The following is a 12793-nucleotide window of genomic DNA, read 5'->3' on the forward strand; positions in this document are numbered from 1 at the left end:
CTAACCCTAAAGCTAAAAAGCCTTGGTTTAACTCTGCTTGTTCTCGTGCTGTCAATGATAGAGAGGCGGCTCACAAACGGTTCCGTAGCCATCCAACTGCTGAAACTCATGCCCTATATATTTCTGCCCGTAATCATGCCAAATCTATTCTCCAACTTACTAAAAACTCTTTCATCAATAGAAAATGTCAAAGTCTTTCCAATTCTAACTCCTCTCGAGATTTCTGGCATCTAGCCAATAATATCTCTAACAACTTTACTTCTTCGTCTTTCCCTCCTTTACTTCATCCAGATGGCTCTACAGCTGTCTCTTCTTTTCTAAAGCTGAACTCTTCGCTCAAACCTTTGCTACCAACTCAACTTTGGATGATTCTGGGCATATTCCTCCTACTCCTCCACCCTCTGACTACTTCATCCCTAAAATTAAAATTCTTTATAAAGACGTTTTCCTGGCCCTCTCTGGCCTTGATTCTCGGAAGGCTTACGGTCCGGATGGAGTCCCTCCTGTTGTTCTCAAAAACTGTGCTTCCGAACTCGCTCACTGCCTGGTCAAACTCTTTCATCTGTGTCTCTACTTCTATTTATCCTTCTTGCTGGAAGTTTGCTCACATTCAACCTGTCCCTAAAAAAGGTGACCACTCCAATCCTTCTAACTACCGCCCTATAGCTTTGATTTCCTGCCTTTCTAAAGCCTTTGAGTCTATCCTTAATAGGAAGATAATGAGGCATCTATCAGCTCACAACCTTCTCTCTGATTGCCAGTATGGTTTCCGTAAAGGCAGATCTACTGGTGATCTTCTTACTTTCCTAACTGAATCTTGGTCATCCTCTTTTAGGGACTTCGGTGAAACCTTTGCTGTCGGCCTTGACATATCGAAAGCCTTCGATAGAGTCTGGCACAAATCTTTAATTTCTAAACTACCCTCCTACGGATTCTATCCTTCTCTCTGTACCTTCATCTCCAGTTTCCTTTCCGATCGTTCTATTGCTGCTGTAGTAGACGGTCACTGTTCTTCCCTAAAACTATCAACAGTGGTGTTCCACAGGGTTCTGTCCTATCACCCACTCTCTTTCTATTATTCATCAATGATCTCCTAAATCTGACTCAATGCCCTATCCACTCCTATGCTGATGATACCACCCTGCATTATTCAACAGCGTTCAACAGACGCCCAACCCAACAACAATTAAATGACTCAAGGCGAGATGCTATAGGACGCCTAACTTCTGATCTTTCACTTGTTTCTGATTGGGGCAGAGAAAACCTGGTTTTGTTCAATGCCTCAAAAACTCAATTTCTACAACTATCTACTCGACATAACCTTCCAGACAACTATCCTCTCTTCTTCAATAACACTCAACTTCCCTCTCCTCTACATTAAACACACTCGGTCTATCCTTCACTAAAAATCTAAACTGGAAATTTCACATCTCTACTCTTGCTAAATCAGCTTCCAAGAAGTTAGGTGTCCTATGGCGTCTTCGTCCATTTTCTCTCCCTCCCAGCTGCTTGCTCTGTACAAGGGCCTTATCCGCCCGTGTATGGAGTATGGCTCTCATGTCTGGGGGATCCACACACAGCTTTACTAAACAAGGTGGAATCTAAAGCTTTTCGTCTTATCAACTCTTCTCCTCTAACTGACTGTCTTGATTCTTTAAGTCACCGCCGCAATGTTGCATCTTTATCTGTCTTCTACCGCTGTTTTCATGCTGTCTGCTCTTCTGAACTTGCTAACTGCATGCCTTCCCCCTCCTGCGGCCTCGCTGCACAAGACTCTCTACTTCTTCTCATCCCTATTCTGTCCATCTTCCTAATGCAAGAGTTAACCAGTATCTTCACTCCTTCATTCCCTACACTGGTAAACTCTGGAACTCTCTACCTGTGTCTGTATTTCCACCTGCCTATGACTTAAACTCTTTCAAAAGAGGAGTGTCAAGACACCTCTTACGTTAACTGGACCCTCCTTTTAGATTTTTTGTTTTTCTTTCTCCTACTTTCCTCTTAACAGGGCCTGGCAACCAGCGGGATTTTTTTTTTCCAACACTTTGTTTTCCCTTGGCCAGTGCCCTTGTAATGTAAAAAAAAAAAAAAAAAATATATATATATATATATATATATATATATATATATATATATATATATATATATATATATATATATATATATATATATATATATATATATATATATATATATATATATATATATATATATATATATATATATATATATATATATATATATATATATATATATATATATATATATATATATATATATATATATATATATATATATATATATATATATATATATATATATATATATATATATATATATATATATATTTATTTATACATATGTGTATACCTTCATTACATGAAGACTGTACAAGTGTGGTAAATTGAGGCAGTAAAATGAAGATATAAGAGACAAGAAATGAAAACGGAGAATAACGATAAGCGTGGTGCAATGCCAGGTATGCTGCTTTTGTGCAATGTGAAGATTGACCCACCCAAGGTTTTCATATAAACATAGTAGAGAATCAAATGAAGATGACCCAGGGAATTCTGGTTCAGGATCTATGGTTCTTTCTGGCTAAATGGATCTAGAGCAGGGGTGGCCAAACTTTTCTGTGATAGGGCCCCATTAGAAAAAATAAAAATCTTACAGGGCCGCATACTATATTAACCCAAATCATTGATATTTAAAATGCAAAAGTAAAGACTTCTAAAGAAAAGCCATTCTCACACGCTTGTGCACACTTGCGGGAAGAAAATTAAATGCTCACAATACTATTTAGTGTTGCTTATTAATTTACACTTTCAAATTTACTAACATTTGTCGGGCCGCATGAATTCCCTTGGCGGGCAGCATGCAGCCCGCGGACCGTAATTTGCCCACACCTGATCTAGAGCATTGTTGTTAATATGACTTGTTTCTGATTTTACTGTGCCTATAGTCTTTATTCTTATATGTAAATTGCAAATTACATTTTATTGCTTTATATATCATTATTATGTGCTTACTCAGCCTTTATCTCAATCACTATATCAACATCCACATACATACCTATTTCATTGTCACATATATTTACCTCATACTTACTCAACCTTTAATGTCATAGCTTTTACTCTTCTGCAATTTACATCCCATATCTTTGCAACTTGTAACGGCATCAAGTTTCAAGACATTTGCCCCTGTCCTTTTGGCTAATTGTATCGGCTCTGTATGGAGACTGGCGACTCAGTGGGCCTTTTTTTTTATATATATATTATTGTTGCCCTGGACAGTCCTCATCTCTTACATAAAAAAATCAATTACACTTATTCCTATGTTTCAGTTACCTTCATTTGACTTATATATTTATCTTTCACAATGTTTGTCCATCCTCATATTACATATATATATATATATATATATATATATATATATATATATATATATATATATATATATAGAGAGAGAGAGAGAGAGAGAGAGAGAGAGAGAGAGAGAGAGAGAGAGAGAGAGAGAGAGAGAGAGAGAGAGAGAGAGAGAGAGAGAGAGAGAGAGAGAGAGAGAGAGAGAGAGAGAGAGAGAGAGAGAGAGAGAGAGAGAGAGAGAGAGAGAGAGAGAAATATAGATATAGACACCTAACGAAACGATAATCTACTCCCAGCGAGGTCTAATAGCACTAGTTCAGGGGGTGCTGTGAATTTTCTATTAAAGCTAGTTGTGATCTCGTTGAACGTTTCGCTTTGTGTCTCACAACTCAAGGGCGCAGTCACAGCCTGCCCTCTAAAAACAACTCTCCTGCTTCACACAAAACTACATGCACTTACCACACACACCCTTCACTTAAGATTTAAAACTCAAAAGTGGTGACTCCAAATCCATCCTCGCAGTCCCCTTCTGTGGAGGGGACCAGAAAATGTCCCCAGGTAGGACTGCTCTCTCGGTGGCGACCCAAAATGTCTTGACACCTTCCTCAACTTTTTCTTCATTTACTTCTGTAACATTCGCGGTCTTATATCTAATTTACAATCTGTAGAACACTACCTCTACTGAATCTCTGCTTCTTTTCCTCACCTAAACACAGCTGCCTGAGGCAACTGACAGTAGCCTCTTCTCTGTTCCCTCCTACTTTCTCTATCCTCATTTTCGTTCCAAAGCTGGATGTTGCATTTATGTGCGCAACGATATAACTTGCTCTCATGCTCACGCTTTAGAATCTTCCGAGTTTTCCACCATCTGGATTAGACTCAATAATCACTCTAACTAAATTTATCTGTGCTGTCTATCTCTCCCATAATTCCTCTGACATTAGTAAATTCTTTGACTCTTTAACTTTCACAGTGGAGCACATTCTGTCCCTCTATCATTTCGCGGATATCTTCATCTTTGGAGATTTCAATGTTCACCATCAGCTTTGCCTTTCTTCTCCCTTCACTGACCATCCTGGTGAACCAGCCTTCACCTTCGCTATCCTTTATGACCTAGAGCAGAGATGGGCAAACTTTTCAGTGTTACGGCCACATTAAGAAAAATCACAATCTTGTAGGGCTGTATACTATATTAACCCAAAATCACTAATATCTAAAATACAAAACTAAAGGCTTCTAAAGAAAAAACATTTTCACACGCATGTGCACACTTGTGGGAAGAAACTGAAATGATCACCATATTATTTGGCGTTGTTTATTAACTTGCTCTTTCAAATTTACTAGCATTTGTCTGGCCGCATGAGTTCCTTTGGCGGACCGCATGTGGCCCGCGGGCAGTAGTTTGCCCACACCTGACCTAGAGCAACTGGTGCAACACCCTACTCGTATTCCTGACCGTCTTGGAGATACGGCCAACATTCTTAATCTTTTCCTTACCTTTGATCCTTCTGCTTATATTGTTACCCTACCTTCTCCGCTGTGCTACTCTGATCACAATCTCATTTCTGCATCTTGTCCTATTTCTCCAATCCCTTCTCAGGATCCACCAAACCGGAGGTGCCTCTGGTGTATTGCCTCTGCCAGTTGGGGGGACCTGAGGAGGTATTATATAGATTTTCCCTGGAATGATTACTGTTTCCATGTCAGAGACCCATCTCTGTATGCTGAACGCATAACAGAGGTGATAGTGTCTGGCATGGAGGCGTACATTCCTCATTTTTTCTTTGATCTAAACATTCTAAACCTTGGTATAACACAGCCTGTTCTCGTACTATACGTGATAGAGAGCTTGCCCATAAAAGGTACTTGAGCCTTTCATCACCTGAATCTCATGCACTTTATATTTCTGCCCGAATATATATATATATATATATATATATATATATATATATATATATATATATATATATATATATATATATATATATATATATATATATATATATATATATATATATATATATATATATATATATATATATATATATATATATATATATATATATATATATATATATATATATATATATATATATATATATATATATATATATATATATATATATATATATATATATATATATATATATATATATATATATATATATATATATATATATATATATATATATATATATATATATATATATATATATATATATATATATATATATATATATATATATATTATGTTATGGTCTATGTATAGCGCCTGTAGGTAGTTCAAAAATAAGGGAAGCGCTGTCCAGCTTCCACCCATTAGTGGTACAGGCAAATTTATTTACAGTGGCACCCCTCTTAGGACTCATATCACCAACCCAAGCGCATCTTTGGTGTAAGGCACCTACACCTAAAACCTGGGTATCATGGTGACATGTAGGTAATTTTAAACCACTCGCCAAATGGTTTGAACCTATGCATGGATGGTTGCACGATTCCACGCTCACCAGCTTATCCACTACGCCACTGCCTCCCATACCAAGCCTGTTCTTCAACTTGCCAAACACTCCTTCATAAACAGAAAATGTCAAAATCTTTCAAACTCTTAACTCCCTTCTTGACTTGTGGCATCTGGCCAAAAAACATCTCCAATGATTTCAATTCTTCACCTTTCCCTCCTTTATTTCATTCTGATGGCATCACTGCCATCACATGTCTCTAAAGTTGAACTCTTTTTTCAAAATTTTGCTTACAATTCCACCTTAGATGACTTTGGGCTTGTCTCTCCTTTTCCTCTCCCTTTGACTATTGCATGCCTTCAATTAAGGTTCTTCGTAATGATGTTTTCCATGCTCGTTGGCCTAAACCCTCGGAAGGCTTATGGACTTGATGAGATCTCTCCTATTGTCTCAAAAACTGTGCTTCCGTGCTTGCACCTTGACTGGCCAAACTCTTTCAGCTATGTCTATCGACTTCTACCTTTCCTTCTTGCCGGAAGTTTGCTTACATTCAGCGTGTTCCTAAAAAAGGTGACCGTTCTAATCTCTCAAACTACCGTCTTATATCTTTAATCTCTTGCTTGTCTAAAGATTTTGAATCTATCCTCAATAGGAAGATTCTTAAACATCTGTCACTTCACAATCTTCTTTCTGACCGCCAGTATAGCTTTCATCAAGGTCGTTCTACTGCTGATCTTCTGGTCTTTCTTACTGATTCTTGGTCATCCTCTTTATAGAGATTTCAGTAAAACTTTTGTTGTTGCATTTGAAATATCAAAAGCTTTTGATAAAGTCTGGCACAAAGCTTTGATTTCAAAACTGCCCTCCTACGGTTTCTATCCTTCTCTGTGCAACTTTATCTCATGTTTCATTCCCATCCGTTCTATTGCAGCCGTGGTAGACGGCCACTGTTCTTCTCCTAAATCTATTAACAGTGGTGTTCCTCAGGGTTCTGTCCTATCACCTACTCCCTTTCTATTATTCATTAATGACATTCTTAACCAAACTTCTTGTCCTATCCACTCCTACGCTGATGATACCACCCTACATCTTTCCTCATCCTTTCAGAGACGACCAATCCTTTAGGAATTCAACAGATCACTCAGGAACGCCGCAGAACGCCTGACTTCTGATATTTCTAATTTCTGATTGCGGCAGAAAAAACTTAGTAGTGTTCAATGCCTCAAAAACTCAATTCTTCCATCTTTCAACTCGACACAACCTTCCAGACAACTATTTCTTCTTTTTTAATGACACTCAATAGTCTCTCTCTTCCACAGTGAATATCCTCGGTCTGGCCTTTGCTCATAATCTCAATTGGAAACTTCACATCTCATCACTTGCTAAAATAGCTTCTACGAGTATGAAGTTAGTCATTCTTCGGCGTTTCCGCCAGTTTTTCTCGCCCCCTAGCTGCTAACTCTGTACAAGGGCCTTATCCGTCCTTGTTTGGAGTACTCTTTGCATGTTTGGGGGGAGAGGGGGATTCCACTCACACAGTTTTATTAGATAGGGTGGAATCAAAAGCTTTTCGTCTCATCAATTCCTCTCCTATGACTGTCTTCAGCCTCCTTCTCACCGCCAAAATGTTGCATATCTTTCTATCTTTTATCGCTATTTTCATGCTAACTGCTCTACTGATCTTGTTAACTGTATGCCTCCCGTCCTCCTACGGCCTCGCTGCACAATGCTTTCTTCTTCCTCTCATCCCTATTAAGAGGGAGGTTTCAAGACATTTGTCCCTGTTTTTTGGCTAATTCCCTTAAAATCTTTTAGGGAACCTGCAGTTTCAGTGAGCCTTTTTTTTTTTTTTTTGCGGGGTGCGCCTAGCCTCTTGCATAAAAAGTATATATATATATATATATATATATATATATATATATATATATATATATATATATATATATATATATATATATATATATATATATATATATATATATATATATATATATATATATATATATATATATATATATATATATATATATATATATATATATATATATATATATATATATATATATATACGCTCCTTCATCTCTGCTACGAAGCCACTGTCTTACCCAGACACGTTTTCTGTGCCTAATTCTTCGAATAATTAGTAAGTTAAGACCGATAATTGCTTGTCGCCTCCTCTGGTCGTCGTCCATAATCTCGTTTGTTTTTGTTTGATGGGGAGACAACTGAGACACAAGAGCGTCACTCGTGTGACGAACCTGCCTGCAGCTTGAGTGAAATATTGCCAGTACTAGCATCTTAAAGCATCTTCTTGACTGAAAAATACTCCCGCCTTTACTAAGTCTTTGTCATCACCTTTTAAAGATTTTGGTGAAATTTTTGTTGCTGCGTTCGACATATCAAAAGCTTTTGATAGAGCTTGCCATAAAGCTTTGATCTCAAAACTACCCTCTCCGCAACTTTATCTCAAGTTTCCTCTCCTACCGTTCTATTGCTGCTGTGATAGACGGCCACTGTTCTTTCCTAAAATCTATTAATAGTGATGTTCTTCAGGGTTCTGTCCTGTGACCCATTCTCTTCCTATTATTCATTAATGATCTTCTTAACCAAACTTCTTGCCATACCCACTCTTACGCTGATGATACCACCCTACACTTTTCCACGTCTTTATTTTTATGCCATGTGTGCTTTTCACGGGAATTTATGGGCTAAAGGGGATACTTTTTGGGGTACCTCCTATCTCAAAGCCCACCGGCTAGGAAACCGTTGCCTCGAGTGAGGAAGCCCAACCTACACTCGGACCGTGGACAGGATTCGAACCCGTGCGCTTTGAGACCCCTCGGACCCCAAAGCAGCATGTTTCAGAAACTACTAACCCTTCAAGAAGTCAACAGATCACGCTGGGACGCCACAGAACGCCTTACTTCTGATCTTTCTAAGAATTCTGATTGGGGCAGAGAAAACGTAATAGTATTCAATGCCTCAAAAACTCAATTTCTCTATTTATCATCCCGACACAACCTTCCAGACAACTATCCCCTCTTCTCCAATGACACTCAACTCTCCCCATTCATCTACATTGAATTTTCTCGGCCTGTCCTTTACGTACTCATAATATAAACTGGAAACTTCACTTCTCATCTCTTGCTAAAAACAGCTTCTGTAAAGTTAGGCGTTCTGAGGTGTCTCCGCCAGTTTTCTCACCCCCTAACTGCTAACTCTATACAAGATCCTCATCCGCCCATGTATGGAGTACTCTTCGCAAGGTTTGGGGAGGGGGTCCACTCACACAGTTCTGTTAGATAGGATGGAATCAAAGGCTTTTCTTCACATCAACTCCCCTCCTCTGACTAACTGTCTTCAGCCTCTTTCTCACCGCCGAAATGTTGCATCTCTTGCTATCTTTTACTGCTATTTTCATGTTAACTACTCTTTTGATCTTGCTAACTGCATGCCTCCCCTCCTCCTGCGGTCTCAGTGCATAAGGTTTTCTCTTCCTCTCACCCTTATTCGGTCCAACTCTCTAATGCAAGAGTTAATCAGTACTCTTAATCTTTCCTACCTTTCTCTGGTAAACTCTGGAACTCCCTGCCCGTGTCTGTATTTCCAACTTCCTATGACTTGTGCTCTATCGGTTCGGTGAGGAGACTGGCGACTGATTGGGCATATTTTTCTTCATTTTGTTGCCTTTGTTCAGTTCTCCCCTCTAACAAAGAAAAAATATTCAAATAATATAAACATAGACCTAAAAAAGACCATTCATCATAATTTCATATCCCATTCTTTTATCACTGGAGACTCACTTGACTGAATGTCCCATTAAAAATAAATACGGAAAATGCTTGTTTAGTGGGGCCTTGTGTTAGACGCCTTGCTGATCGTGTGACGTATCAGATTTCTTATTTTTCTTTGTTTCCCACACTATTTGCAAAAGTTAGGGGAAGTGAAAGCATCATTTAGAGAAGGAACGTACATTTTGTGTCGACATATCAGTCCCTAAAAAGGAAAGTCCGAGAGCAAGTCCAAGATTACACTCCGAGGTGTCTTGAAATCTTTTTGTAGAAGTTCAAGTCATAGGCAGGAAGGAATGCAGAGGGAGACAGGGAGTTTAAGCGTTAACAAGTAAAAGGAAAGAATGAGTGAGAATAATAATTACCTCTTATATTATAAATAACTAAATATATAGATGGTGTAGCAGTTTTTCTCATCCCTCCTTATCCGCCCATGTATGGATTTGCATGTATCGGGGGTTCCACTCACACAGTTTTATTAAATAAGGTGGAATCAAAAGTTTTTTCGTGTTATCAACATCCCTCCTCTGACTGACTGTCTTCAGCCCCTTTCTCACCGCCGCCATATTGTATCTCTTGCTATCTTCTACCGCCATTTTCATGCTAACTGCTCTTCTGATCTTGCAAACTGCATGCTTCTCCTTCTTCCTCTCATTCCTATTCTTTATAACTCTCTAATGCAAGAATTAACCAATACTCTCAATTATTCATATCTTTATCTGGTACACTATGGAACTCCCTGCCTGCTTCTGTATTTCAACTTGCAATCACTTGACTTCATTTAAGACATTCATTTTAAGACATTTATCCTTTTCATTTGGCTATATCTTTCGGACCTGCAAGGGAACTGGCAACTAAGTGGGCCTTTTTAATTTTTTGTTGCCCTTACAAAAAAAGGGGGGGAGGAGCTACACCTTCTTTTACAATATAATATTTCGTATGGACAAGCCCTTTTCACCGTTAGTTTATCGATTATCCCAAAGTTAAAGGTTAATTCACCAGGGAAAGGAAAGCCAAAAGCTATTCATGAACACTGAAGTCTGAAAGAATGGAGATCTCTAAGAGAAGGAAGAAAGTCGGAATGTGCTCCATTTTGAAAAATAAAAAGTCAAAGTATTTTTACATTTGCACATGTTATGCAAGAAGTATACAACACATCTAAATTTTGTTTGATAGTGACTGCAGTCATATCCATACGGTAGAAAACTCAGAAAATTCAAGACCGTGGGCACGAGAGCAGTTAGATTGTTGGCACATTGACGCAGTATTCAGCTTTGGACTGAAAATGAGGATATAGAAAGTAGAAGGAAACAGAGAGAGAACAGAGTCGCCTCATACACCTGTGTTTTGGTAAGGACAAGATGAGATTAAGCAGTGAAGAGGAGGTGTTATACAGACTGAAAACTAGCACTAGGGCAGCGAATGTTGCAGAAGTAAATGAGAAAAAAAGTTGAAAGAGTCAATACCAGAAGAACAGTCCGGCCTCGGGAGTTTCTGAATGAAGGGTCTACATAAATGTGCTGGATATAGAGTTGAGTGAAGGAAGAGGCCAGGCTGTGATGGCCGCATTATATTGTGCAATGTAAAGAGAAAAGGTGAGTGAGGTCACAGTTGGGTCACTGACAAGTTCACAGCACCCCTGATCTAGTAAATTACAAACCAGTTCAATATTTGAGACCTCACTGGGAGTAATCATCATTTCGTCATATGTCTATTCCCTGCTCCTTTTGCACTCTGATCTGCCACTATTATGACTTCAAACATGGATCTTTTAAAAATATGCTTCAAACTGCCAACAATTATGGATGGTGGTAAGACAAGTCAAATTAATTGTTACCCCTAAAAATGGTCAGGATTATTTTCTTAAAGTGATATAATTCATCTATACATCATTAGAACTGAATGTGCATTGTTCATCATATACAAGGTCATTCATGTTCCCATCTGAAATGAAAAAACCTAATTGTATACCTCTTAGATACACATTTTATGTTAAAATTCAATATAGTTTTTATGCCCTACATAACAGTTAGTGTTCTTAATTAATGTAGCTAAGTTAGATAAATGGATAACATTGAAATAAAGCTGGTTTTCTTCTCCGAGATTGATACTTACTGCATCTGCCGCAGTGTTAGAGTTCCTGATGCAGTGAAGTATGCAATACCTTTCGGAAGTTTGTTAAAGCAATAAAAAATAAACTAAGATGTTGGTAAATATTGAGAGAGACGGGAGTGTTTTTTTTTCTTGTGTGTGTGTGTGTGTGTGTGTGTGTGTGTGTGTGTGTGTGTGTGTGTGTGTGTGTGTGTGTGTGTGTGTGTGTGTGTGTGTGTGTGTGTGTGTGTGTGTGTGTGTATGATGGCTGATATGTTCTTGATCTTAATTTTGTATTTACTAACGTAATGTTATTAAACCCAATTTATGCGAGCTTGATTAGGTTTAGTTAGGTTAGGTTAGGATTCGACAAGCTAGGATAGGCTTAGTATAAGTTTCACCAAGTTAGATTTTGCCAAGTTGGTTCCAACATGTTAGGTTTCACCAAAGTTAAGTTTTACTAAGTTAAGTTGTCCAAGTTCCGTTTCGATAAATTAGGTTTAGACAAAGTCAGGTTTCGCCAAGTTAGGTTTCAGCAAAGTTACGTTACGTTAAGTAAGGTTTACAAGGGTTACTTTTTAGATACGTCACGTTTCGACAAAAGTTAGGTTTTTGCAAAATTAGGTTGCACCAAGTTAGGTTTCTCCAAGTTCGGTTTCGATAGGTTAAGTTTAGGCAAGTTAGGTTAAAAAGGGTTACTTTAAAACAGGTTAGGAATCTGTAAGTTAGTTTTAAAAAGGTTAGATTTAAACAGGTTAGGTTTACATAAGTCAGGTTTGAGAATTAAGTTTAAATAAGTTGAGTTTTGACAAAGTTAGGTTTCGACAAGTTAGGTTTATACAAAGTAAGGTTAGCTTGAGGAAGGAAAAAATAGAAAACACATGCACAGTACGAAAAAATGTTTTTAGGAAGAAAATAGTGTCACGTAAAAAGTCAAATTAGAATGAAATTTGCTTTAAATTAATGTGTTAGTTATTACAGAACATTACACCAAGACGCAACTCACACCTCTAATGTTTAAAATGTGGCGCTTTTATTTATCATTCACATATTACCTATGCAGAAATTATTTAGGACTATGCAGCTA

This window comes from Portunus trituberculatus, chromosome 46, assembly GCF_017591435.1.
Source record: "Portunus trituberculatus isolate SZX2019 chromosome 46, ASM1759143v1, whole genome shotgun sequence".
NCBI classification, from domain to species: domain Eukaryota; kingdom Metazoa; phylum Arthropoda; class Malacostraca; order Decapoda; family Portunidae; genus Portunus; species Portunus trituberculatus.